The 25,319-nt window shown below is 39.0% G+C and overlaps 2 protein-coding genes across 8 annotated transcripts in view; one reads left to right on the forward strand and one right to left on the reverse strand.

Annotated features, from left to right (window-relative positions):
- NUP62CL (nucleoporin 62 C-terminal like) overlaps positions 1–23,302 on the reverse strand; it is an 82,264-nt gene extending 58,962 nt beyond the window's left edge. For 2 of the 6 annotated variants that reach the window (XM_063635246.1, XM_063635248.1), the window contains exons 1-2: positions 23,135–23,302; positions 9,435–9,478 (exon numbers count right to left, since the gene is read on the reverse strand). The gene's annotated coding sequence lies outside the window, so the exon portion shown is untranslated. The remainder of the gene's footprint in view (positions 1–9,434; positions 9,479–23,134) is intronic. The other 4 variants (XR_010119758.1, XM_063635247.1, XM_063635245.1 and 1 more) reach the window with 3 other exon arrangements.
- Positions 23,303–23,472: 170 nt separating this feature from the next.
- Positions 23,473–25,319, forward strand: part of DNAAF6 (dynein axonemal assembly factor 6) — a 40,423-nt gene continuing 38,576 nt past the window's right edge. Inside the window, exons 1-2 of one of the 2 annotated variants that reach the window (XM_055268563.1) lie at positions 23,473–23,552; positions 23,983–24,259. The gene's annotated coding sequence lies outside the window, so the exon portion shown is untranslated. The remainder of the gene's footprint in view (positions 23,553–23,982; positions 24,260–25,319) is intronic. The other variant, XM_055268564.1, reaches the window with a different exon arrangement.

Here is a 25,319-nt window from a genome sequence, read left to right on the forward strand (position 1 = left end):
GAACAGGCTGGCAACCCAGAAATGCCAATGGGTATAAATTTTTCAAAAAGCCCTAAGAAAAAAGTCTGCTTTTTTTAGACAAAGGGCAAGGGAGGGTGCAGCCTAGCAAGTCAGAAAACTTTTAGACAATAACCACTCTAACTATAACCAACCACCACAGAAAAATCTGTGGTCCTATCCACGCTCATGCCAGCAAACACCAAGTGGAGAGCCTAGACACCCACCCTTGTGAGGCTATAATAAGGCATCCCAACACCCTCGCCAGGGTGGTGTAAAAGAAGGCCAAACTCGAAGCCAGGTTTTTCATCCCTGCCAGCAGTTAATAAACTCCATCCTCACCTTGCCAGCAGAAACCACGTCGGGGGCAGGAATCCCCACTCCACCTAGCAGTAACTTGGAGACCCTCATTTCAGGTGTCCACTGAGACCAAGTATGGAAACTGAAGTCCTACTCCCATTCTGCAGTAAAAAGGCAGCACTTTTCTCCCCCTACCAGAACAATGTCAAATAAAGCCAGCCAAAGCAGAAGGTTTAAATCAGATCCAGAGTCTCATAACATAGTATGAGAATATCTAGGTTTCAATTTAAAAATCACAAAGATTTTAAAGCATTCATGTAAAACAAATTCATCAACAAACAATTATTGACACACTTCAAACAAATGAAAAAAACCGCCTCAGCACAAAAAAAGAGAAGAAAGGAAAGAAAGAAAGAAAGAAAGAAAGAAAGAAAGAAAGAAAGAAAGAAAGAAAGAAAGAAACTATTGGTAAAGAAACAAGTTATAAAGAACCAAGCAAAAATTTTAGAATGAAAAATTTGTAATAGATGAAATGCAAAGGTTGGTAGAAGGACCCAGTAGTAGAATAGAGAGAAAGTATAGAAATAAGAATCAGTGAACTGGATGATAGAATAATAGAAATTATCCAATCCAAACAACAGGGAAAAATAGACTGAAAAAAAATTAACAGAGCATCAGGTCCTGTTGGACTATAACCAAGGACTTAACTTTCGTGTCATCAGAGACAAGAAGAGAAAGAGGGTAGCGCTAAAAAGTAAATAATAGCTGATAGAAAAATAGGTGAAAATGTCCCAAATTTATGCCAAAGAGGCATAAATGAACAGACTCAAGAAGCAGAGCGAACCCAAAAAGGATAAACACAAAGAAATTTACACAAAGACACATAATAATTAAACTTCTGAAAACTAAAGACAAAGAAAAAAACTTGAAAGCAGTAAGAGAAAAATGGCATCTAACCAAGAGAGAAAAGACTATTTAAATGACAGAGGATTTCTCATCAGAAAGCAGGAAAGCAAGAAAGAAGTAGCCCAATACTTTTCAAGTGCTGAAAGCAAAGAACTGTCAACTCAGAGCTAACGAAAATATCCTCCAGAAAAAAGAGAGGAAATCAAGGCATTGAGAGATGAAGGAAAGCTCAGAAAATCTGTTGCCAATAGACTACAGTAAAAGTAGTCCCAGCTACTCAGGAGGCTGAGGCAGGAGAATGGCGTGAACCCCGAAGGCGGAGCTTGCAGTAAGCCGAGATCGCGCCACTGCACTCCAGCCTGGGCGACACAGCGAGACTCCGTCTCAAAAAAAAAAAAAAAAAAAAAATGGCTAAAGGAAATTATTAAAACAGAAAGGAAATTATAAAAGAAGGAATCTTGGAACCTCGGGAAGTAAAAAACAACAAATAAAAGCAAAAATATGGGTAAATATAATAGGCTTTCCTTCTTACCTTCAGTTTTCTTAATTATGTTTGAAAGCTGAAGCAAAAATTATAACCCTGTCTGATATGGCTCTAAATATATGTAGAGGAAATAGTTAAGAAAATTACATTACAAATGGGGAAGGGTTAAGGGACATACAGGGAGGAACAATTTTTAGACTTCACTCAAACTGGTAAAATAGCAATGCCAGTAGACTGTGATAAGATACGTATACTGTATATAATATCTAGAGTGACCGTAAAAGCTATACAACAAGATACTCTCAAAAACACTATAGACAAATCAAAATGGAATTCTAAAAAATGTTCACATAACCAATAGGAAGGCAGAAATGGAAAAGAATGAAATGAAAACCATAATTTAAAAAATGACAGACTTAAGCCCTAATACAGCAATACAATAATTATAGTACATGTAAATGGCCTATACATACCAATTAAAAATTGGTAGAAGGAATTAAAAACACGACTCAACTATATGTTGTCTGTATGAAAGTCACTTCAAAAGTAATGATATAGGCAAGAGTTAAAAGATGGGAAAAAATATACCATGCAACATTAAACAAAAGGGAGTAGGGAGTAGATATATTATTATCAGACAAAGTAGACTTCAGAACAAAGAAAATTACCATAGATAGAGGAGGATATTTACACAATGATAAGAGGGCCAATCCTCTAAGAATTCTTAGTAATCATATGTGTATGAACCAAACAACAGAGCTTCCAAATATGTAAAGCAAAAACTGATGAAACTTACAGAGAAATTCACTATTACACAGTTAGAGATTTCAATACCCCTCTCTTACCAACTGATAGAACTTGTCAGAAAATCAGCAAGGATACAGAAGAACTCAAAAACATCACGAACCTTCAGGATCCAAGTGACATTTATAGAACACTTCATCCAACAAAGCAGAATACACATACTTTTCGTTTTTAAAAATTAATTTATTGGGTATATTTAATATATTCAACATAATGTTATGGGATACATATAAATAATAAAACAGTTACTATAGTTAAGCAAATTAACATAGCCATCATCTTACATAATTATCCATTTTTTTGTGTAACAGCGAAAATCTACTCAGTTTTGCAGATACTCTTAATACACAATTTTGTTAACTATAATCCTCATGATGTTATATATTAGATCTCTAGACTTGTTCATCCTACATATCTACTACTTTAAAAAAATGTCAATAGCATTTGGGGTACAAGTGGTTTTTGGTTACATGGATGAATTATATAGTAGTAAAAAATATACATACTTTTCGAGCTGGGCGTGATGGCTCACTCCTGTAATCCCAGCACTTTGGGAGCTGAGGTGGGCAGATCACTTGAGGTCAGGAGTTCGAGACCAGCCTGGCCAATATGGTGAAACCCTGTCTCTACTAAAAATACAAAAATTAGCCGGGCATGGGGGTGCATGCCTGTAATCCCAGCCACTAGGGAGGCTGAAGCAGGAGAATTGCTTGAATGCGGGAGGCGGAAGTTGCAGATCACGCTACTGAACTCCAGCCTGGGTGACAGAGCTAGACTCTGTCTCAAAAAACAAAACAAAAGAATACACATACTTTTCAAGTGCCCATGAAAGAAATACCAAGATAGATCATATATTTAGCCATAAAACAAACATCGACAAATTTAAAAGAATTAAAATGATATAGAGTGCATTCTCCAACTACAATTGAATCAAACTAGAAAGAGAACAGGAGAATCTTCAAACATTTGGAAACTGAACACTTCTAAGTAACACATGGGTCAGAGGGGAAGTCTCAAGAGAAATTTAAAAATACACCAAATTGAATGAAAATGAAAATGCATCCTATCGAAATTTGTGAGACACAAAGCAGTACTGACAGGGAAAGTTACAGCATTAAATGCACACATTAGAAAAGAAGAAAAATCTAATCAATAATTTAAGCTCCCAACTGAAGAACTGAGAAAAAAAAATAGCAAAATAAGCCCAAAGCAAACAGAAAAAAAGAGCAAAAACTCAATAAAATTAAAAACAAAAACAATAAAAAACAATTGTACAAACAGCTGATTCTTTTATTTATTTATTTATTTATTTGGAGATGAAGTCTGGCTCTGTCACCCAGGCTGGAGGGCAGTGGTGCAGTCTCGGCTCACTGCAACCTCTGCCTCCTGGGTTCAAGCAATTCTCCTGCCTCGGCCTCCCGAGTAGCTGGGATTACAAGCACGCACCACCATGCCCGGCTGACTGTTGTATTTTTAGTAGAGACGGTGTTTCGCTATGTTGGCCAGGCTGGTCTTGAACGCCTGACTTCAGGTGATCCGCCCACCTAGGCCTCCCAAAGTGATGGGACTACAGGCGTGAGCCACTGCACCCGGCCAAGAGCTGATTTTTGGGAAGATCTATAAAATTAACAATTCTAGTAAGACTGACAATAAAAGAGGGAAAACACAAATTACCAATATTAGGAATGAAAACAGGGGATATCATGACATACCTAGCAGACATCAGAAGAATACTATGCCCATGAATTTAATAATTTAGAAGAAATGGACCAACTTTTCAAAAAACATAAACGACCACAATTCATCAATATGAGAAACATCATTTGACTGGCCCTATGACAATTAACGAATTTGAATTCATAAATGTGAAAACTCCCAAAAATCAATCTCCGGGTTGGGCTGATTTCATTGGAAAATTCTACCAAACGTTTAAAGAATTTCTTTCAGAAAATAAAACAGGAGAACTCATTTTATGAAGCTAGTATTACTCACTGCCCAACTCATTTTATGAAGCTAGTATTACTCACTTACCAAAACCAGACAGACAATGGAAAAAAGAAAACTGCAGACCAATATCCTTCATGAACATAAATGCAAGAATCCTTAAAGAAATAATAGCAAATATAATTCAACAATATATAAAAGAACTATATACCATGACAAGTGGGATTTATTTCAGAGATGAAAGGTTGTTGAAATATTTAGGGCCAGTTGATGTAATTCACTGTATTAGCGGGATAATGAAAACCAATCACATGACCATATCAATTGACGCAGAAAAAGCATTTGAAAAAATTCAACACCCAGTCATGGTAAAAACTCCCCCCAACCCCCCGCCCCCACCAAAAAAAATTGGAATACAGAGAGGGGGACTTCCTTAACTTGATAAAGAACACCAACAAGAAACTGCAGCTAAGACTATACTTAATAGTGAAAGACTGAATGTTTTCCCCCTAAGATCAATAACAAGCCAACTTGCTCTCACCACTCTTAACCAAAACAGTGTTGGAACTTCTAGCTATTGCATTAAGGCAAGAAAAAAAGGCAACCAGATTGGAAAGGAAGAAATGAAACTATCTCTATTTGCAAATGACATAATTATCTATGTAGGAAAATCATAAGAAATTTACAAAAAAACTCCTAGAATAAATGAGTTCTCCAATGTTTCAGGATACAAGATAGACATACAAAGTCAACTGTATTTCTATATACTAGTGATGAAAAGCAAATGCAATATCATGTACAATCTCTAAAAAAAAGAAATACCTAGGTATAAGTTAAACAATAGAAAAAATCACAAACACCATTCTGTCTTTTGTAAAATCATATTATCCACTGACATTACTCAAATCCTCATGCAAAAAGGACCCATATAATACATTGCTATTTTGGATGCTTTTTTTCTCACTAAAAAAAGACATGAACAGATAAGATATACAGATGACAAGCACAGGAAAAGATGTTCAACATCATTAACTATAAGAGAAGCTGTAAATTAAAACTACAATTATGATATCACTATCTACAAAAATGGCTAAAATAAAAAATAGTAACACCAAATGATAGTGAGGATACGAAGAAACTAGATCTTGTATACATTGCTGGTGGGTATGTAAAATGGTACAGCTAACATGGAAAAGTTTGGCAGTTTCTTATAAAACTGAATATGCAACTACCGTATGACCCAGAAATTGCACTACTGGGTATTTATCCCAGAGTAATGAAGACTTATATTCATGAAAAAAATCAGTACACAAATGTTCATAGCAGGTTTATTCATAATAGTCAAAAAGTAGAAAAAATACAAATATCCGTTCATAGATAATAGTTTTAACAAAACTGTAATACATCCATACAATACAACAGTATGCAGCAATAAAAAGAAACAAGCAGGCCAGGCACAGTGGCCCATGCCTGTAATCCCAGCACTTTGGAAAGCCAAGGCAGGAGGATTGCTTAAGCTCAAGAGTTCGAGACCAGCCTGGGCAACATGGTGAAACCCTGTCCCTACAAATAATAATAATAATAATAATAATAATAATAATAATAATAATAAATTAGCCAGATGTGGTGGTGCACGTCTGTGGTCCCAGCTACTCAGGAGGCTGAGATGGAGGAAGCACTTGAGTGTGGGAGGTCGAGGCTGCAGTAAGCCATGATCGTGGCACTGTACTCCAGCCAGAGCGAGAGCGAGACGTTGTCTCAATGAAAGAAAGAAAGAAGAAAAGAAAGAAAGAAAGAAAGAGAGAGAGAGAGAGAGAGAAAGAAAAAGAAAGAAAGAAAGAGAGAGAGAGAGAGAAAGAAAAAGAAAGAAAGAAAGAAAGAAAGAAAGAAAGAAAGAAAGAAAGAAAGAAAGAAAGGAAAGAAAGAAAATCGATACAGACAACAATCTGGATGAATCTCCAGAAAATTATGCTGAGTGAAAAAAGGCATTCCCAAAAGATTATATAGTATATGGTCCAGTGTATATAACATTTTATTAACTGCATTTTGGTTTAGCAAGATCCTGAATGTCTTCTCATTAATGTTGAATACAGGTTAAATGTATTTTACTGAAACCTAACTGGAAGCTGGTTACCCATGTATAGTATATGTCTCCGCTAGCCAAAATATTTTAGCAAGAATATACCATTCCCAAATCATGCCATATAACTGACTTATTGCATCATATAATATTCTCTAAAATGTCATACTACCCTAAAGATATGCTTTCTTGTTCTACTGTTCCTCCTGATAAATTTCATTTCAGAAGTTTTAAGAGAGGAAGAAAAACAATCAACAGATTGTGAACAAGAAACATTTGTTAAACATAAGCATTAAACAATTGAACAAAATATTTCAGGGTAACTCTGATTACTATATGCCAATTTATCTAGACTACTGGTTCTCAGGAGTTTGTTGCTTTTTCCAAAACAAAGATTGATTGGTTCTAAACCTAAAACTATAAACCAGAAGGGGCATTTTGTATTTAATTTCTCCTATATTCATCAATAACACTAACCTCCAAAAGAGAAGTGACCACATTTGGATTTGAATCAATCAAGTAAGAATCTCAAAATCAATCTTGAATACTGTGCTTCTCCATTAGAGAGCAGAGTTCAAACCTTACTTGTGGACTGTCTGCCAAGGATGAAAGGAGCTGTTGGTTGTACAGCAGTTGTGCCACTAGATGCCTAAGTAGCAGGAATAAGGGGTAATTCTACAAATGCTGTTGGCTGAGCTGCATGCCTCATGGAAACAATATTGAAACTGGTGCTCCCAGTCTGAGGTGTGCCTCCAGCGATGAATGAGAAACCTGAATAGCAGAGGAGGGAGAAGAGCCAAAAGCAAAAGGAGTGGATGCTGTCACTTCATGTGACAGGGTATTGCTAGTTACAGCATTAGTAAGGGTGTTGGCACCTATCCCAGAAGCCCCTGTAATCACTATAGGTTGTGTGGAAGCAGTGTTGCCCAACTTTTTTTTTTTTAATTGTTGTGGGCTTAGTAGGTGTATAACTTTACGGTTACATGAGGTATTTTAATACAGGCACATTCTAAATAGAAAAAAGGAAACAAAAATCAACATAATAGTTATCTACATATTAAAAGGCAACTAGATAACACGGCTCCTGTCAAATTAAGTTTTAAATGTGAAGGTTTTGTTCTATAAGTTATTTCATCTCAATACAGAAAGATAACCAGATATTAATATAGGAATACATGTACAGAGCTCCATATTTCTCATTCATAGATAAAGGTTACCTAATTTGATCCACCTTAAGGGGAAAAACATTTTAAAATGTTTTAATGGAGAAAGAGTAGTTCAGAAAATTTTGTCTTCTGTAGAGACAAAAGGATTTATATGGCCGGGCGCCGTGGCTCACACCTGTAATCCCAGCACTTTAGGAGGCCGAGGCAGGTGGATCACGAGGTCAGGAGTTTGAGACCAGCCTGGCCAAGATGGTGAAACCCTGTCTCTACTGAAAATACAAAAATTAGCCGGGCACAGTAGTGCACGCCTGTAATCCCAGCTACTCAGGAGGCTGAGGCAGGAGAATTGCTTGAATCCAGGAGGCAGAGGTTGCAGTGAGCCAAGATCGCGCCACTGCACTCCAGCCTGGCGACAGAGTGAGACTCCATCTCAAAACAAAAAAAAGGACTTATACTTCCTCTTTCTGCCAGTCCAGCACTTTATTAAGCAACACAAGTTTTTGTTTTAGACACTAAATCAAACAACACGCATCTCTTTCAAACAATTTTTAGAGATTTTTTATCTTTTTTTCCACACTAACCAACTTCAGAAAAGTTTAGAAATTTTTAATGTATTTCATGACCCATGACAAAATGCTTCAATATTTAAATTAATCCTCCTAAGAAAGATTATTTAGCATTCAATTACAAGTTATTAGATAACTATAACAGGATAAAGGAGAATTCCAGAGGGAATACCCTTGCTTTCACCAGGTTCTCAGGTGCTACTAAAAGACATGAGGCTATCCATGCTACGAAAAAACAAGTGGATTTACCTAAAAAGGCATGAAATGAGTACCTCCTTTAAAATTCTGAGATGCATGAGGGAAAACTACATAATGATTTCATTACAATGATCGATAGAAAAAGATATCTCTAAAGAGTCATTTATTCAGCAAGTAGCCTAATTTCAAGATGATACATTTCCAAAACTCAGTGAGTACTCCTCCTATGGTTCACATAAAATGAAGGGAGACCACAGTACAGAATTCAGTGTGCCTTGTGCCTCAAATCTCAGATGCCTTCAATTTGGTAGACTACGTTGGGAATAAATAACATAATTCCAAATAGATTTTCATTTTTGAGACAGCGTCTCACTCTGTCACCCAGGCTGAAGTGCAGTGGTGCAATCACGGCTCACTGCAGCCTCGACCTCCTGGGCTCGGGCAATCCTCCCACCTCAACCTCCTGAGTAGCTGGGACTACAGGCACATACTACCATGCCCAGCTAATTTTTTGTATTTTTTGTAGAGACAGAGTTTTGCCATGTTACCCAGGCTGGTCTCAAACTCCTGTGCTCAAGCAATCTGCCTGCTTTGGCCTCTCAAAGTGCTGGGATTACAAGCGTGAAACACTGTGCCAGGCCAGAAATAGTTGATTTAGAAATAACATATCATTTCTTTACCCAGTTTGTCTCTCAGAGACAATTACCTTTCTACCCACTAAAAAAAATCAGAAACTGTATTGCTCTTATTCTAAGGAAAATTCAGTTGCTACTGGGGCAGGAGTTGACACAACCAGTGTTCCAAAAATGAATCCTGTAGTCTGTGTAGCTGGAGCTGCATGTGAATAAGCCAGTGAAAGATGAAGATGTACTTGCAACTGGTTGGGACAAAACCCTCAAATTTAACCCTCCTATACCAGATGTAGAGAAAATAAACCCTGCAGTGGAAGTAGTCACTGTTGTTTTTGCAGAGCCAAATAATGAACCCACCTGTAAAGTTCTTCCAAAATTAAACCTGCTCATGACTCCAAACCCTAAAAAAGGAGAAGAGAAGAATGGGAAAAAAAAATTAGAGCTCTCAATGAGACCTCAAAGAAAAGATGGTAGACAGAAGCCACACTGGAGTTGCTCCCTCGTACTCCAAACTTCTAGAAATACCAGTTTACAATCATTTAATAAAAGCTTTTTTAAATACAAAGCAAAGTTTTTCCAGAAAGAAGGACAATTTTCCAAGTGTCAGACAGAAAGGGAATTCATACCCATGAGTAGAAGTTAATGTTGCTTAGCCCAAGATGATACCTTGAATGAGATATGTGCCTTAATAGCTGGAAATACAATGCTGAATTTGGGGTACAATTTAAGGCTACCTGGTAAGACCACAGGCTCCTGAATCAGCAGAGACCTAGTGAAGTTTCAATCTGGGAAACATCTACAGGAGGATGGAAAAGACAAGAGACATGTGACAATCCCAAACTGCTACAGAAGATATGCATAGATGGCTCAAATTCAATTTATCTTTGTGATGTAGAAACTTCAAGATAAGATGTTATCATAAAAACTGGTTAGGAGTTGATAAAACCTTCAAGGTCCAGGCAGGTTGCCCATGACATTACTCAAAAGGGACATCTCCACTTCCTAGGTCACATATAGTCAAAAAAAAAAACCCCTTAGAAGATTAACTCACAGACAAGAAATACAAAACATCTAAGTCAGTCATCTTTAGACCTAAGAAAATGTGCCGGGCGCGGTGGCTCACGCTTGTAATCCCAGCACTTTGGGAGGCCGAGGCGGGCGGATCACGAGGTCAGGAGATTGAGACCATGGTGAAACCCCGTCTCTACTAAAAATACAAAAAATTAGCCGGGCGTGGTGGCGGGCGCCTGTAGTCCCAGCTACTCGGAGAGGCTGAGGCAGGAGAATGGCGTGAACCCGGGAGGCGGAGCTTGCGGTGAGCCAAGATGGCGCCACTGCACTCCAGCCTGGGCGACAGAGCGAGACTCCATCTCAAAAAAAAAAAAAAAAAAAAAAAAAAAAAGAAAATGAGAGAATTCTTATCCAAGAAATTAGAGATAAAAGCACAATCTGAATAGCACATCAAAATATATGTTTGATATGTTCAAAGAGCTCAAGAAAGAAATGGCATCCATAAAACTAAGTGAATGTGAAAAAGAACCAAAAGAAAATCCAAGAAACACGTATCAGTATTAGAAATAAAAATGCTCAAAAGACAGATTTAAATAATAGACTACACAGTTGAAGAGAAAAAAATTAGCAAATTAGAAGAGAGAACAGAAAAAAATCTGCCAGTACCAATGGCAGATAAAAATAAATAAATAAAAAAGATGGAAAAGGGGAGAGAATTAAGAGATAAGGAGAAAAAGAAGCTCCAATATATATCCAGAAGGAACGGAGAAGGAAAAAATAGAATGGCAGAGGCAGTATTCAAAGGGTTGATAAGTGAATTTCCTAGAACTGAAGAAAAATTAGTTCTCAGATTTAAAAAGCCACCAAGTGCAAGCAGGCAATCCCTCCTCACCACCATACAAACACACATACCCGTTATATACAATATATTGAAACCCTATAGAGAAAAAATTCTCATAGTTACCAGAGAGAAAAAAACAAATTTACCTAATAAGGAGCAACAACTAGATTGACAGCAGGCTCTTCATTAGCAATAATAAACACTAGAAGACAGTGGGAAAATATCTTTAAAGTGTTAAAGGAAAAGTCATTGTGAACTTATAATTCTATCCCAGTCAAAATTAATAAAATGAGATGACTAAAAATTAGTTTTTAACACAGTAGCTCTGAAAGGCAATTCTAACAAATTTCAAAAATGCCTCATTAAAACTAAGAGTTGCATTACTTTATGCACCACTAAGAAAGGAAGGGAGAAAAACCACCAACCTGTCATAATTCATATTATTTAATTTTTAAATACTTTTTGAAAGAGTTCTTTTCATTGTAGACATAGATTTTAATCAAACATGCATACATTAGAAAAACGTATCAGCAAAGTAACTTGGTTAATGTATCTCAAAAATTCACATTGAGTCCAATTTTCTTTTCTTTTCTTTTTTTTTTTTTTTTTTTTTGAGACAGTCTCCTTTAGTCACCCAGGCTGGAGTGCAGTGGCACAATCTCAGCTCACTGCAACCCCCGCATCCCGGGTTCAAGCGATTCTCCCGCATCAGTCTCCTGAGTAGCTGGGACTACAGGCGTGTGCCACCATGTCTGCCTAATTTTTGTATTTTTAGTAGAGACTGGGTTTCACTATGTTGGCCAGGCTGGTCTCAAACTCCTGACCTCAGATGATCTGCCTGCCTCAGCCTCCCACAGTGTTGGGATTACAGACATGAGCCACCGTGCCAGGCCCCAATTGTCAACACAAATTTCTTGATGACTTCTATGCCACCAGGAGCACTGTTAAAGCAGCATTTTTAAAAATAACATAAGAGAACTAAAAGCAATTTTTGCTATGCTCTTAAGTCAGCTTTGCAAATATGTAGACTAGCTTCCTTTTGTCTCCCATTTCAGCATATTGATAACTAAATCTGATTTACTATCTCCTCCATTCTCTCCCTACAACCACTATTTTCTAAGAGTTAAAGGTGATCCTCCATTGTCTCAGGGATTTTTCACTTCAGTCATCCATTATGAAAGTTTTGATCCTAAATATTTTGATATTATCTGTGCATGCAGGAACAACTATCATGTCACAACTGCCACCTGGCCAAAAGATACCATTCAACTATTAGACTTGCCTCCATTTCAGAGATGTTAAGATATGAAAAAAATGTACCTTTTTAAATGGCTGAGATACAGCATCTTGAATACTGTTTGTGTCATGGGTATCAGGGAAAACTTTCCCAAGAGTAACTCTGAAGGACAATATTTATCTGAATGTGTTAGTTACAACATGCTTATTTTTAAGTCTTATACACATCTTAAAACTTTTTAAATGTGAGCTCCAAATGGTGATTTCAACTGTAACAACTCAATCCTGGAAGGCACAGAAAGGGAAGCATTATGAACTTAGAATAAGAGCATTTGCTGTGTTTAGTTTTATATTCCCAAGTGTACCACTTTCCTGAGGTTACAAGTGCTATGTTGTTATAAATTATAATAATATTATTATAGGTTTTATAACATATAATTATGTATTATATGTTTTAATATACATGATGATAATATAAATATTGATAGAAAAATTCATTGTTGTCAAACCATGGTGGGTGTTTATCCTGTAAAAGAAATTGACAAACACTTCCAGATTTAGATATTGTCATCAATGTCATATTGCAGACAAAACTAAAGTTTTCTGGTAGCCATCAAAAGGTGGATTCTTTTGGCCAGGCGCCGTGGCTCACGCCTGTAATCCCAGCACTTTGGGAGGCCGAGGCGGGCGGATCACGAGGTCAGGAGATCCAGACCATCCTGGCTAACAAGATGAAACCCCGTCTCTACTAAAAATACAAAAAGTTAGCCGGGCGTGTTGGCGGGCGCCTGTAGTCCCAGCTACTCGGGAGGCTGAGGCAGGAGAATGGCGTGAACCCCGGGGGGGCGGAGCCTGCAGTGAGCCGAGATCGCGCCACTGCACTCCAGCCTGGGCGACAGCGAGAATCCCTCTCAAAAAAAAAAAAAAAAAGGTGGATTTTTTTTCCTATGCCCTTGCATTTATGGAATTTCTATTCTTTTGGAAATAATTTAAGAATCTTCCTATTAAATGTAGCACATACCTTTAATTCTTTTCTGCCTTAGAAATTTGAGAAATAAAACAAAAAAATCATTTTTTGGACTACAAGTACATTTTTGTCACTAAAAATTTTGAATTAAAGATTCTTGCCCTTCCATCTCATTTAGATCTGAAATATTTCATATCCTTAACTTTTTTATTTTTTAATCTATTTTGCTTGACCAGTTTCTGACAAAGGTGTTTAAAAGCCTCCAGTTATTATGAATTGTCAATTTCTTCCTACAATCCCATTGCTTTTTCCTTTACATATTTCTTTTGTTTGTTTGTTTGTTTTGAGATGGAGTTTCACTCTTGTTGTCCAGGCTGCAGTGCAATGGCACAATCTCGGCTCACTGCAACCTCCTGCAACCTCCGCCTCCCAGGTTCAAGCGATTCTCCTGCCTCAGCTTCCCAAGTAACAGGGATTACAGGCATGTGCCACCACGCTCGGCTAATTTTTTTTTTCTTGTATTTTTATACAGATGGGGTTTCACCATGTTGATCAGGCTGGTCTCAAACTCCTGACCTCAGGTGATCCACCCGCCTTAGCCTCCCCAAGTGCTGGGATTACAGGCTTGAGCCACCACGCCCGGCCTCCTTTATGTATTTCAAGACTGTATTGTTAGGGGCCTATATGAAGTTCACAGCTGACAGACTCTTGGTAAATTTTCTTTCTTTCAATGGTATGAAGTAACTAATTATTACTAAACTGCCTTAAATCATATTTTGTCTGACACTGATGTTGCCTCACCGTTTTTCTTTAGGTTGGTATTGGCCTAGTGTATCTTTTTCAATTCCCTTGTTTTCAAACTTTCTGTGTCATTTTAAATGTGGTTTTCGTAAGGAGCATAGCTGAAATATTTTAAATCCAATCTGACAGTCTCTTAGTGAGTTTAACTTACTTACATTTATTGTGACTACTAACACTACTGGATTTTTCTTCCATCTTACTTTGTATTTTTTATTTGCCAGGCTCTATATATCTTTTATCGTTTCCTGAATATTTGGATTGATGAGATTTTCTTTATTCTCTTAATTTTTCCCAGGCGTGGAAGTTACATATTCTATTAATTTGTAAGCATTCTCTTGAATTATTTCTTTTAACACAGACTTAAATTTATATTTTTTAAAACAAAGTCTGAAATTAATCAGTATTCCGTATCCTTTTTTAACGAACAGGAACTTAGCACACTTTAGCTTCCCTATGCATATCATTACTTTATTAAAAAATGGGAAACAGGTCTGTACTCCCTATCTGTGGCAATCAAGAGGAATACGCTATCTCTGCCTTGTTGGGTTTCTCCAGACAACCCCTCTTCCTCTTCTAAGTAACCTCTCCTTATCCACACTGCCTAACTACAGGAGCTTAAAGCTGACAAAACTACAGCTTTGTATGCTGAGCCCAGCTTACAGTCTCTCTTGGGTGACTCAATACAAAAGCACACATATTCAAAGAAAGGAATACTAGATGATAAAGGCCCTCAGCAGAAAGCCCACTAGGCCCCCAAAAATCATCAGAGCTCATTAGAAGGGCTACTAGAAATGAGCAGAATGTTCCCTACCTGGCAGTCCAATCTAAATGGGGCTTACTGAATTAACTAAAAGGCTGAAGAGAAAGAAAACAACTGAATGAGTGTTGATGCCCACTAGACTGTTCTAGTCATTTAAATGCATTTGGAGCCTCAGTTTCCTCACTTCTAAAATTCTGACGGTTCCATTAAGTGAATAACCAAAATATTATTTTAAAAATAAGTTTGCAAAGGACTCTTCACATATACTGCCTTGTCTAATTTAATTTTATGTAAAGTGCTATGTGAAAGCTTTCCAAAATATAATACTGGGGTTATCCTCACTGCTGGTGAAGAACCAGCAAATCAAAGATAATTATAGAGCACTACTGAGAGGTGAAGCCAGCTGGGCTTCTGGGTCAGGTGGGGACTTGGAGAACTTTTCTGTCTAGCTAAAGGATTGTAAATGCACCAATCAGTGCTCTGTGTCTAGCTAAAGGTTTGTAAACACAGCAATCAGCACTCTGTAAAAATGCACCAATCAGTGCTCTGTGTCTAACTAATCGGGTGGGGACCTGGAGAACTTTTCTGTCTAGCTAAAGGATTGTAAATGCACCAATCAGCACTCTGTGTCTAGCTAAAGGTTTGTAAACACACCAATCAGCACTCTGTGTCTAGCTAAAGGTTTGTAAACACACCAATCAGCACTCTGTAAAAACACACCAATCAGTGCTCTGTGTCTAGCTAAAGGTTTGTAAACGCACCAATCAGCACTCTGTAAAAACGGACCAATCAGCACTCTGTAAAATGGACCAATCAGCACTCTATAAAATGGAACAATCAGCAGGATGTGGGTGGGGCCAAATAAGGGAATAAAAGCTGGCCACCCGAGCCAGGAGCGGCAACCCACTCGGGTCCCCTTCCAGGCTGTGGAAGCTTTGTTCTTTCACTCTTCGCAATAAATCTTGCTGCTGCTCACTCTTTGGGTCCTCACTGCCTTTATGAGCTGTAACACTCAGCGCAAAGGTCTGCAGCTTCACTCCTGAAGCCAGTGAGACCACGAACCCAACGGGGGTAAGAACAACTCTGGACACACCACCTTTATGAGCTGTAACACTCACCGTGGAGGTTCACTCCTGAAGCCAGAAAGACCACGAACCCACCAGGAGGAACGAACAACTCCAGACGCACCACCTTTAAGAGCTGTAACACTCACTGCAAAAGTCTGCAGCTTCACTCCTGAAGTCAGCAAGACCACGAACCCCCCCAGAAGGAGGAAACTCCGGACACACCATCTTTAAGAACTGTAACACTCACTGCGAGGGTCCGCAGCTTCATTCTTGAAGTCAGCGAGACCAAGAACCCACTGGAAGGAACCAATTCTGGACACACTATCAGCTGGCCCAGACAGTGAACATAAACTGGATTTCAAAATATAATTTTAAAAAATTACTATTTATCTATCTCATGTATCAGCATGCAAATTATCTGCTCTGTGTACTACCTAGTATTATTTATTGATTCTGGGAGTGTTCTCAGTAGTAGGAAACCTGATCTAGAATCAATAAATGATGGTAGGTCATTTCAGGACACACCACTTTATCACTCAAGTTCTAGACTCTCTTATGTAGTATAAAGGGGAAAAGATAAAAGGAAGCACTTATTGAAACTGAAATCCCTTACCTTCATTACCTAACAACAAACCAAAAAGGTATTTTGATCTCCATTCTATAGCTGAGGAAGCAGAGGCTCTGAGGCACTAACTTTCCTAGGGTCAAGCAACTAGTAAGTGAAGGAACTGGACACGATTCTTCTATTTTAATACTAGCTTAAACAACACATCATTAGGAAGATAAATCTACTGTGTGTCAAAAGGCAGAAACAAAATCAGTTCAAGCCTGGGTACCTATTATAAGCCATTTCAGCATAATGTTTAAGGATTTCTGTCTCACAAAGTGTAAATGATTTTGAGAGTAATCATTCATTCCCCTACATTTACTTTGAGAAATGACTGTCAAGAGGTGACTAGCACAGAAGCTTAGCCATACAATTTATTAAAAATTGTTCCTGATTTCTTAGAAGCAAATAGACTATTCTTCTTCAGAGGCAACATTTTCCCTAAACTGCCCAGTTATTGACAATCATCAAGTTCCACGAATGCACTCAACCTTCTCAAGAACATCATGACTGAGAGATCTGGTCTGAAAATTCACATATGATTAGTCATGTTATGAAACCATTTCCATAAATAGCAACCTCTGGCAATACATGATTGTTTAACACATCATTAATTAGAGCAGCAGAGACGCAAAGGAAGTACAAATTCACGGAAGAAACCCCTAGTTCTACCAAGATATAAAGTCTTCCAGAAAAAGTACTCAAGAAGAAAGTAGAAAAATCTAAGCCTCAAAGCACAGTAATGACCCTATTTGTCAGTAATAGTTATGCATGCCAACTCTGGAAGTAAAAACTGAATTACTAATGTCTTACTCTAAATGTTTCTGTTCCCAGAGAGAAATTGATAGGGAGAGGTGAAGTTAGCCCAGGCATTTTGAAGGAAACAGAGAGGGATCAAACTTCAAATGGTAATCATCTTATGCCAAAACAAAATATAGGGCTTCTGAAAATGGTGCATTGGTTTCAAGTTCATATTAAACATCTTAAGCAGTATAATTTGCTGATTATCTTTCACACTAAGTTCTTTTTTCCCCCTTCATACTATAGCTTCTCAAAGCCTTAAGGTCAGAATCTAATTTTAAGACCTAGAAAAAGTTTTTATTTTAATCCCAAAATGAGGATCAATTCTTCAAATGTTAAAAGTGTGATACTGCTGAAGACTGTAAATTGCTCATGTGAAGTTTGATCCTGTAATCCCAGCACTTTGAGAGGCCGAGGTGGGCAGATCATGAGGTCAGGAGTTCGAGACCAGCCTGAGCAACATGGTGAAACCCTGTCTCTACTAAAAATACAAAAATTAGTTGGGCGTGGTGGTGAGTGCCTGTAATCCCAGCTACTCAGGAGGCTGAGGCAGGAGAATCGCTTGAACCTGGGAGGCAGAGGTTGCAGTGAGCCGAGATCACGCCATTGCACTCCATCCTGGGCAACAGAGCGAGATTCCGTCTCAAAAAAAAAAAGAGAGAGAGAGAATCTTGGAGGAGCTGAGAAGGACCCAAGGGATGGCAGTGTATGTGTGGGCATGAAGACCTAGGAAGAGGTATGGCTGCTTGGAAAGGGGGTGGAGGAATGCAAGAGAGGGCGGGGAATAGGGGAGGGTAGGTGAGGAGAGGAGAGAGAGTAAAATACTTGAAAGAACTAACTGGTGAATAGCAGTCAAATGCAAAAGACAGCCTCAAAGGTATGCCCATATTTATAAGAATCTTTCCCAAAACTCTGGAAAAGTAGAGCAAAAAAACCCTCAAAAAACAAAAAACTGGAGAATTCTGAAGAATGATAATCATAAAAACCTTTTACAAACATGCAAGTAAGAAAAGTTGTCATATAAAGATCTCAAAAACTATTATTTACAAGGAAAAACAGATCTGGCTAATATAACTTAAAGTTTATTTTTTAATAGGAATGTTCACTTTTTTCATGGCCTCACTCCACAGAAAATAAAGCAATTAAACATATGCTTCTGAAAAAATAAGCATAATTCTTATGTTTCTAATTTTTAGTTTTTTAATTGTGGTAAAATACATATAATATTTGCCATTTTACCCATTTTAAAGTATACAATTTTGGTAGTATTAGGTACACTCATACATAGATGTATGAATAACATCATACATAGATGTTATTCAACTGTCACAACTGTCTATTGACAAAACTTTTTCATCATCCTGAACAGAAACTCTGTACTCACTGAACACTAACTCCCTTTTCCTCCCTCCTCCAGCACCTGGTAACCTCTACTTTACTTTCTGTCTCTATGAATTGCTCTATTCTAGGTACCTCATGCAAGTGGAATCATAACAATATTTGCATGATTTATATGAATCTTATCTGTATATTTACAACAACTTAAATGTCCAACAGCAATAACGGAATGGAGATTTTTTAAAAAGTGATTTAGTCATACATTGGAATACTATATAGCAATAAAAAATAACTTTATTTGCATTTTAAAATCTCAAAAATACTGCTGACCAAAAAAAAAAAAAAAAATGCTGCAGGGCCAAGCACAGTGGCTCACATCTGTAATCTCAGCACTTTGGGAGGCTGAGGCAGGAGGATCACTTGACCCCAGGAGTTCAAGAACGGCCTGGGCAACATAGTGAGACCTTGTCTCTACAAAAAAAAATTAAAAATTAGCCAAGCATGGTGGTGAGCACCTGTAGACCTGTGGTCCCACCTACTCCAGAGGCTGAGGTGGGAGGATCACTTGGGCCCAAGAGGTGGAGGTTGCAATGAGCCAAGATCACGTGGCTGCACTCCAGCCTGGGCAGCAGAGACCCTGTCTCAAAAAAGAAAAAAAAAACTGCAGAAGAATAAATTATACCGTTTACATAAATCTTAAAGACACACAAAACAATATATTACAAATCATTTATGGCCGCATGTCAGGGCACTTATAAATATAGATTGGAAAAATATATACCAACTTTGGAAAAGTATCTCTGGGATGGGAAGGAAATGAGATTGGGAAGGGGTATAAAGAGATAGCTGTAATGTTTTAGTTCTTTAAAAAGATCAACACCTTAAAGAAAATGTGGCAAAATTATAACAATTGTTAAATCTTTGGTAGATACATGGATGATGGTTCATAAGTCTATTTTTCTGTTTGAAATATTTCTTAATTTTAAAGAAGTAATGTTTTAGAATGACAGAAAATAAGACAATATGTGTGCTTTGAAAATGGAGATGTGCTAATATAGACTAATTGTAGCCTTTATTCTCCCAGCCAACTTAATTGGCTCCTTTGTAAAAATTGTTTAAATTATAAATTAATACACACTCATATAATCTTTGAAAAAGATATTCATAAAGTAACAGTGTGAGTGTTACTATGGCACTTGAATCTATGTGAAGCTGCTGTGATTCATATATTTTTTAAAGTAAATCATTTAAAAAATGTCTATACTTAGTAAAAAAAATAAATTCAGGCTGGTCTGAGTACAGTGGTATTTATTAATACAACTAATTAATCACAACCAGTTACAGAGTTCTTTGTTCCTTCTCCACTCCCATTGCTTCACTTGACTGTCTTAAAAAAAAAAAAAAAAAAAAAAAAAAAAAAAAAGAACATTCATGGCTGGGCCCAGTGGCTCACGCCTGCAATCCCAGCACTTTAGGAGGCTGAGGCAGGTGGACTGCTTGAGCCCAGGAGTTTGAGACCAGCATGGGGAACGTGGTGAAACCCAGTCCCTACCAAAAAAGAAAAAAAAAAAAATTAGCCAGGCATGGTAGCATGTGCCTATAGTCCCAGCTACTTGTAGCCCCAGAGGTCGAGGCTGCAGTGAGCTGTGATCATACCACTGCACTCCAGCTGGGCCGACAGAGCAGACCATCGCAAAAAAAAAAAAAAAAAAATACATTCAACCTAACTCATATGTATAAAGGACACCAGAGCTGTTCACTGCCTGCTCTGGCACATAGAAATCTTGACTGCCAAATTCATACATCCAAGAGGGGCAAAAACTCCCAGCTCAGGTGCAGATCTAGATCTGGCCTTCCTGTTAGGCTTCCTACTGAGCTCATTGTTATGTAAGACACAAGTTATAGAAATGATTTTAAATAACCCAAGACATCATGGAATAACTGTATTAGCACATCTCCCTTTACTTTTTTTTTTTTTTTGAGACACAGTCTTGTTCTGTCGCCCAGGCTGGAGTGCAGTGGCGTAATCACAGCTCACTGCAGCCTCAACCTCCCATGCTCAAGTGATCCTCTCACCTCAGCCTCCTGAGTAGCTGGGACCACAGGCACATGCCACCAAGCCTGACTAATTTTTTAATATTTTTTATAGAGATGGGGGCTCCCTATGTTACCCAGGCTGGTCTTGAACTCCTGGATTCAAGTGATTCTTCCACCTCAGCCTCCCAAAGTGCTGGGATTACAGGTGTGAGCCACCGCACCTGGCTACATCTCCCTTTTCAAAGGACACATAGTGCCTTATTTTCTGTTGTTGGTTAGTTAGGCTAAGTAAATTACAGCCAGCTCACTCTATGAAATATTAGGTTGCTGTTAATGATGCAAAATATAAAGACCATCACAAAATAGAAAAAAATTTCCAAAACAGTATTAAATAAAAATAACAAAAAAGTGTATGAAAAAGGATCACAATCATGTAAAAACATGGGTACATATGGATAAAGATAGGAGGGGTATAGAATTATCAGTTATATTATGGTAGCAGAATTGAGTGAGATTTTTCATCTTTAATTTCTTTCAATGTTGCATTAATAAGTTATTTAACCAGTGTTTTAAAATACTCTATATATTATAAAAGAATTAGCTAAACGATATCCATTTTTCATAGCTATAAATTCACAGAAACCTTTGGGTGTATTTTAAAAAATATTTTAGATCTCTCAAGTTTCATTACTTTAAAACCGAACTAGGAGTCAAATTCAGATGTCTCTGCTTTGGGATAGGCAAGTTAGGGAAGCTCTCTTTCTGCTTCAACTACTGCCTCTAGATTGCGGCTGCTATCAAGGCAGAATGGACAAGAATATTAGACTTAAGCAAGTGACTTCTAGTCTCGGAGATCCACTTACTGACAGCACAATCCTGGGAAAGTCACAGAACCTCTCTAATCCTTATGTTCCTCAACCTCTAAGCTTCTGTATTTCCGACATTGTTCAGGGAAGTCAACTGCTTAAAGATTAATCTCAGATCCTGGACCCATCCCCCACCCCGCTACTTCCTCTACCTGGGGAAAACAGTTCTTAGTATTGAACGCCACCTTGCCAGGGACAGATGAAACCTTGAAGAGTTGATTATATCCCTAAAGATAAATAACATTTGTTCCCCAAGAAGAAAACTAATATTCACTGAACACCTGTGCACCTGACACTGTACCAAGTATTTCATATATGCTATATTGTATATCTTCCTGGGTCCCACTAGACCACAGAACCAATTTCTGGAGGGAGCCAGAGCAATCTGCATTTTAAATAAATTATTTATTTAAATAAATTTTAAATAAAGTGCACACACAAGCTTGAAAACTAAAGGTCTAGGGACAAATCATTAGGGTGTTGTGGTGTACATTTTTAAAAATGTAATGGAAATTATCAGAGTATATTGCAGGTAGTAAGTGTTAAGTGTTGTTTCTGTAAAAACGGTTGTCGGTTATATATTGTCCACATGTGTACTAGGTCACAATATAAAATTTATTTCTTACTGTCGGTCACAGTCAAAAGGTCTGAAAAACAGACTGAGCATTACAGACTTAGAATAATGCACAATGAGGCAGAATAAAAACAAAAAAGCAAGAAAAAGGAGATGGCATAATATCTATAATTTAAGCTCCACAAGTATCTAGAGGATTAGCAAAATGCAAGACAGCTAAACTCTGATCATTCACAGTAATAAGCAGAATTAAGGTATTGGTAATTTGGCCAAAAGGCCAATAACGTTACTTTAGCCAATAACCTTATTCTATCCCCATTTTTTGTTTACTGTAGATAATAACAAGTAGAACGGACAAATTAATCAAACTTCACTATCCCTTATGCCAGATGGGATGGTCGCTAAGAAATGTATGGTATATAGAAAGAAGGGAAGCAGTTTAGTTCATTCATAATCAAATTCCAATACCTGAATAACCAAAAGTAACCATTCATTAAAACCTTCTGTGGGGTCCTACTATTGATCATGGCTAATCAGTCCTGAATACTCCAAATATTTATTACGCCATCCCCCCGCCGCCCCTTTGTTTAAAACCAAGCCACGGAATTTATGGGAAACTAGGGTAACAACTCTCTCTAAGTGAACTTAAGACAACCAGATTCCCTAGCAGTGGCAAGCGAGCGGCGCGCCTGCTTTTCTCCACTCCGAGGCGGGAAAAGCAGAGCTCCCGGAGTCGCGATTTTCCCTAGAGTGGGAACGACACGTAGCTCAAGCCAGTGCCCCACAGGAACCGGGTGGCAGTTGACCAGGTGCTCCCCAGGGGACTTGGGGCCCGGAAGCCTTGCCTACAGAGGAGAATAAAAAGCGCGATCCCACCTGCACACACATACAAACACACGATCGCCCGCGACAAGCCAGGACGGAAGCACAACACGTGTTTCTGTCTCGTGGGGGAGACGTGAAAGGCTGGGGCGTGGAGGACTGTAGCAAAACCTTCTCTACCCCCGGCCCACTGACCCTACCCTTCTGCCCCCGCCTCTCCAGATCGGCTGGAGATCGAGTCCTCAGATCGGGAATTCACGCGCGGGAAAAGCGTAAAAGAGAGCGAAGCCTGCTGACGAACGGGACAAACGAAAACCCCACAAACTTACCTTACTGGCAGCCGCCGCTGCTCGCTGTCCGGCCCTGAACTATATGGGCAGGCCTCCGAGACTGCGTAGCCGCCAGAGGGGCGGGTCCGGACCTGCTCGAGCCGGAAAGAACCGGCCTCCTCTGTGGGCCGGTTCTCGCTGAAGTAAAGCTAACCGAGACTGAGGCTTAAAAGGGGTCGACCTGGTTAACTAGAAAGGGCGACCAGTGACCCTGACCTGGACGCGCTCGGATTGGTCGATTCCAGTGCTGTCTCAGATGAGACTCTTCTATGATTGGCCAGAAAAGTCAAGCGGGAACCCGGAGATTGGCAGGTGGGGGGCGGTAACAAAACAAAGTTGTTACCCTAGCAACAGAGAGACGCCGCGCTCTCCACAGTCTGTTTTCGGAGCCTAGCCAGAGACCGGAAAACTGACCAAGGTGAGGAAACTCGAACCTCAAGAGGGGCAAAGACAGGGTCCTCAGATGCCGTGGCTATCAGAAAAACTAGGGAGAACTCTAGATATTTACAACTCTGAGAGATACCCCAAAAAGCCACAAGTTGGGCAAGGTGGAGGAGACCCGTTCCCTAAATCCCGCTATCCTAGACTCTAGAAGCAGGACGCTGCTTTAACAAAACTCGGTTTTACAGGATGTGAGTGAGAGATGGGTGCTGATCGACTGTCAGAAGGCAAAAATAAATATCTGAAGGTTTCCCAACTGGTCTTCTCTTAACTCTCACATGCACGTATTGGTTCTCCCTTCCCATTAATAACGACTAATTTGGGAATGTAAACCATATTTTCTTATAGGAGGACCTGGGTGCTCCAAACTGGAGCAGCCACTGTACCCTTCTGTTTTATATGTGCAGGCACGATTTATCCTGGCCTAGCATGCCTTGGTTAGGCAATGTTTTGGGGGATATAACACTTCAGACTGAAAAAAAAAAATGGCCCCAGTACTTACTATGTGAATAATGTCCTTTGTGCGACAACTTGAACGCTGTGGCCTGAGGGTTCCAGTGTTGCTTGGTTAGATAAGCTGAGGAGTGAGAAGTAATCAGACCTTCACTTGGTGTCCCCGAGTGTACTGTGCAGAGACTGCTTGTACCTACAAGACCTGCTACTCGCTAAGGGCTGATTGGGAGAGTAAGTATTACATGTCGTTTGACTGTAACTGTCAAAAGGTGGGGAAGTGTGACCAAAAAAATTAAATCTGAGTGAAGGGAGAGAACCTAGTTTGACCAAAGAGGGAGGAGTCATTACTCCTTAAGAGCTTCTTGTGATAAGGATTCAGAACAGAGACTATATTTCCTGAAGAAATGAAAAAAATAGGACTGGGGAGAAAATTTAAAGCACAGCAAGAAAATTTGCCAGGCCGAGCGCGGTGGCTCCCGCCTGTAATCCCAGCACTTTGGGAGGCCGAGGCCGGCAGATCACTTGAGGTCAGGAGTTCGAGACCAGTCTGGGCAATATGGCGAAACCTGGTCTCCACTAAAAATATAAAAATTAGCCGGGTGTGTTGGCGCCTGCCTGTCTGGATGCTGAGGTGGGAGAATCACCTGAGCCCTGGAGTTCGAGGCTGCAGTGAGCCGTGATGGCGCCACTGCACTCTAGCCTGGGCGACAGAGTGAGACATGGTCTCAAAAACAAAAGAGGTCTCATACTCCACCTGTATCTAAAAAGAAGTCCCTCCAACTTCTTTTTAGATAGCGGTGGAGTATGAGACTTGAGATAGATAAACAAAGAGAAAAAAATATTAAGTGTATTAAGTTTGTCTGAAATGTACTATAGAGCATTGGATAATTCAGGATGGTTTCTACAGAAACCAAGGATTTGCCTCTCCATATTAAAACTAATTTTTCTGTAATCTCAGCACTTTGAGAGTCCTAAGCGAGGGATCACTTGAGCTCAGGAGTTCGAGACCCATCTGGGCTACACGGTGAAGCCCCGTCTCTACAAGTAATAACAAAAATTAGCCGGAGAAACCCCATCTCTACAAATAATACAAAAATTAGCCGGGTGCAGTGGCGCAGCCTGTAGTCCCAGCTACTTGGGAGGCTGAGTTGGGAAGATTACTTGAGCCAGGGAGGTCGAGGCTGCAGTGAGCCGAGATCGCACCACTGCACTCCAGCCTGGGCTACAGCAAGACCCCGTCTCAAAAAAAAAAAAAAACAAAACAAAACTCTCCCTTCTCAAAAAGGATTGG

Source organism: Symphalangus syndactylus, chromosome X (genome assembly GCF_028878055.3).
Source record: "Symphalangus syndactylus isolate Jambi chromosome X, NHGRI_mSymSyn1-v2.1_pri, whole genome shotgun sequence".
NCBI classification, from domain to species: domain Eukaryota; kingdom Metazoa; phylum Chordata; class Mammalia; order Primates; family Hylobatidae; genus Symphalangus; species Symphalangus syndactylus.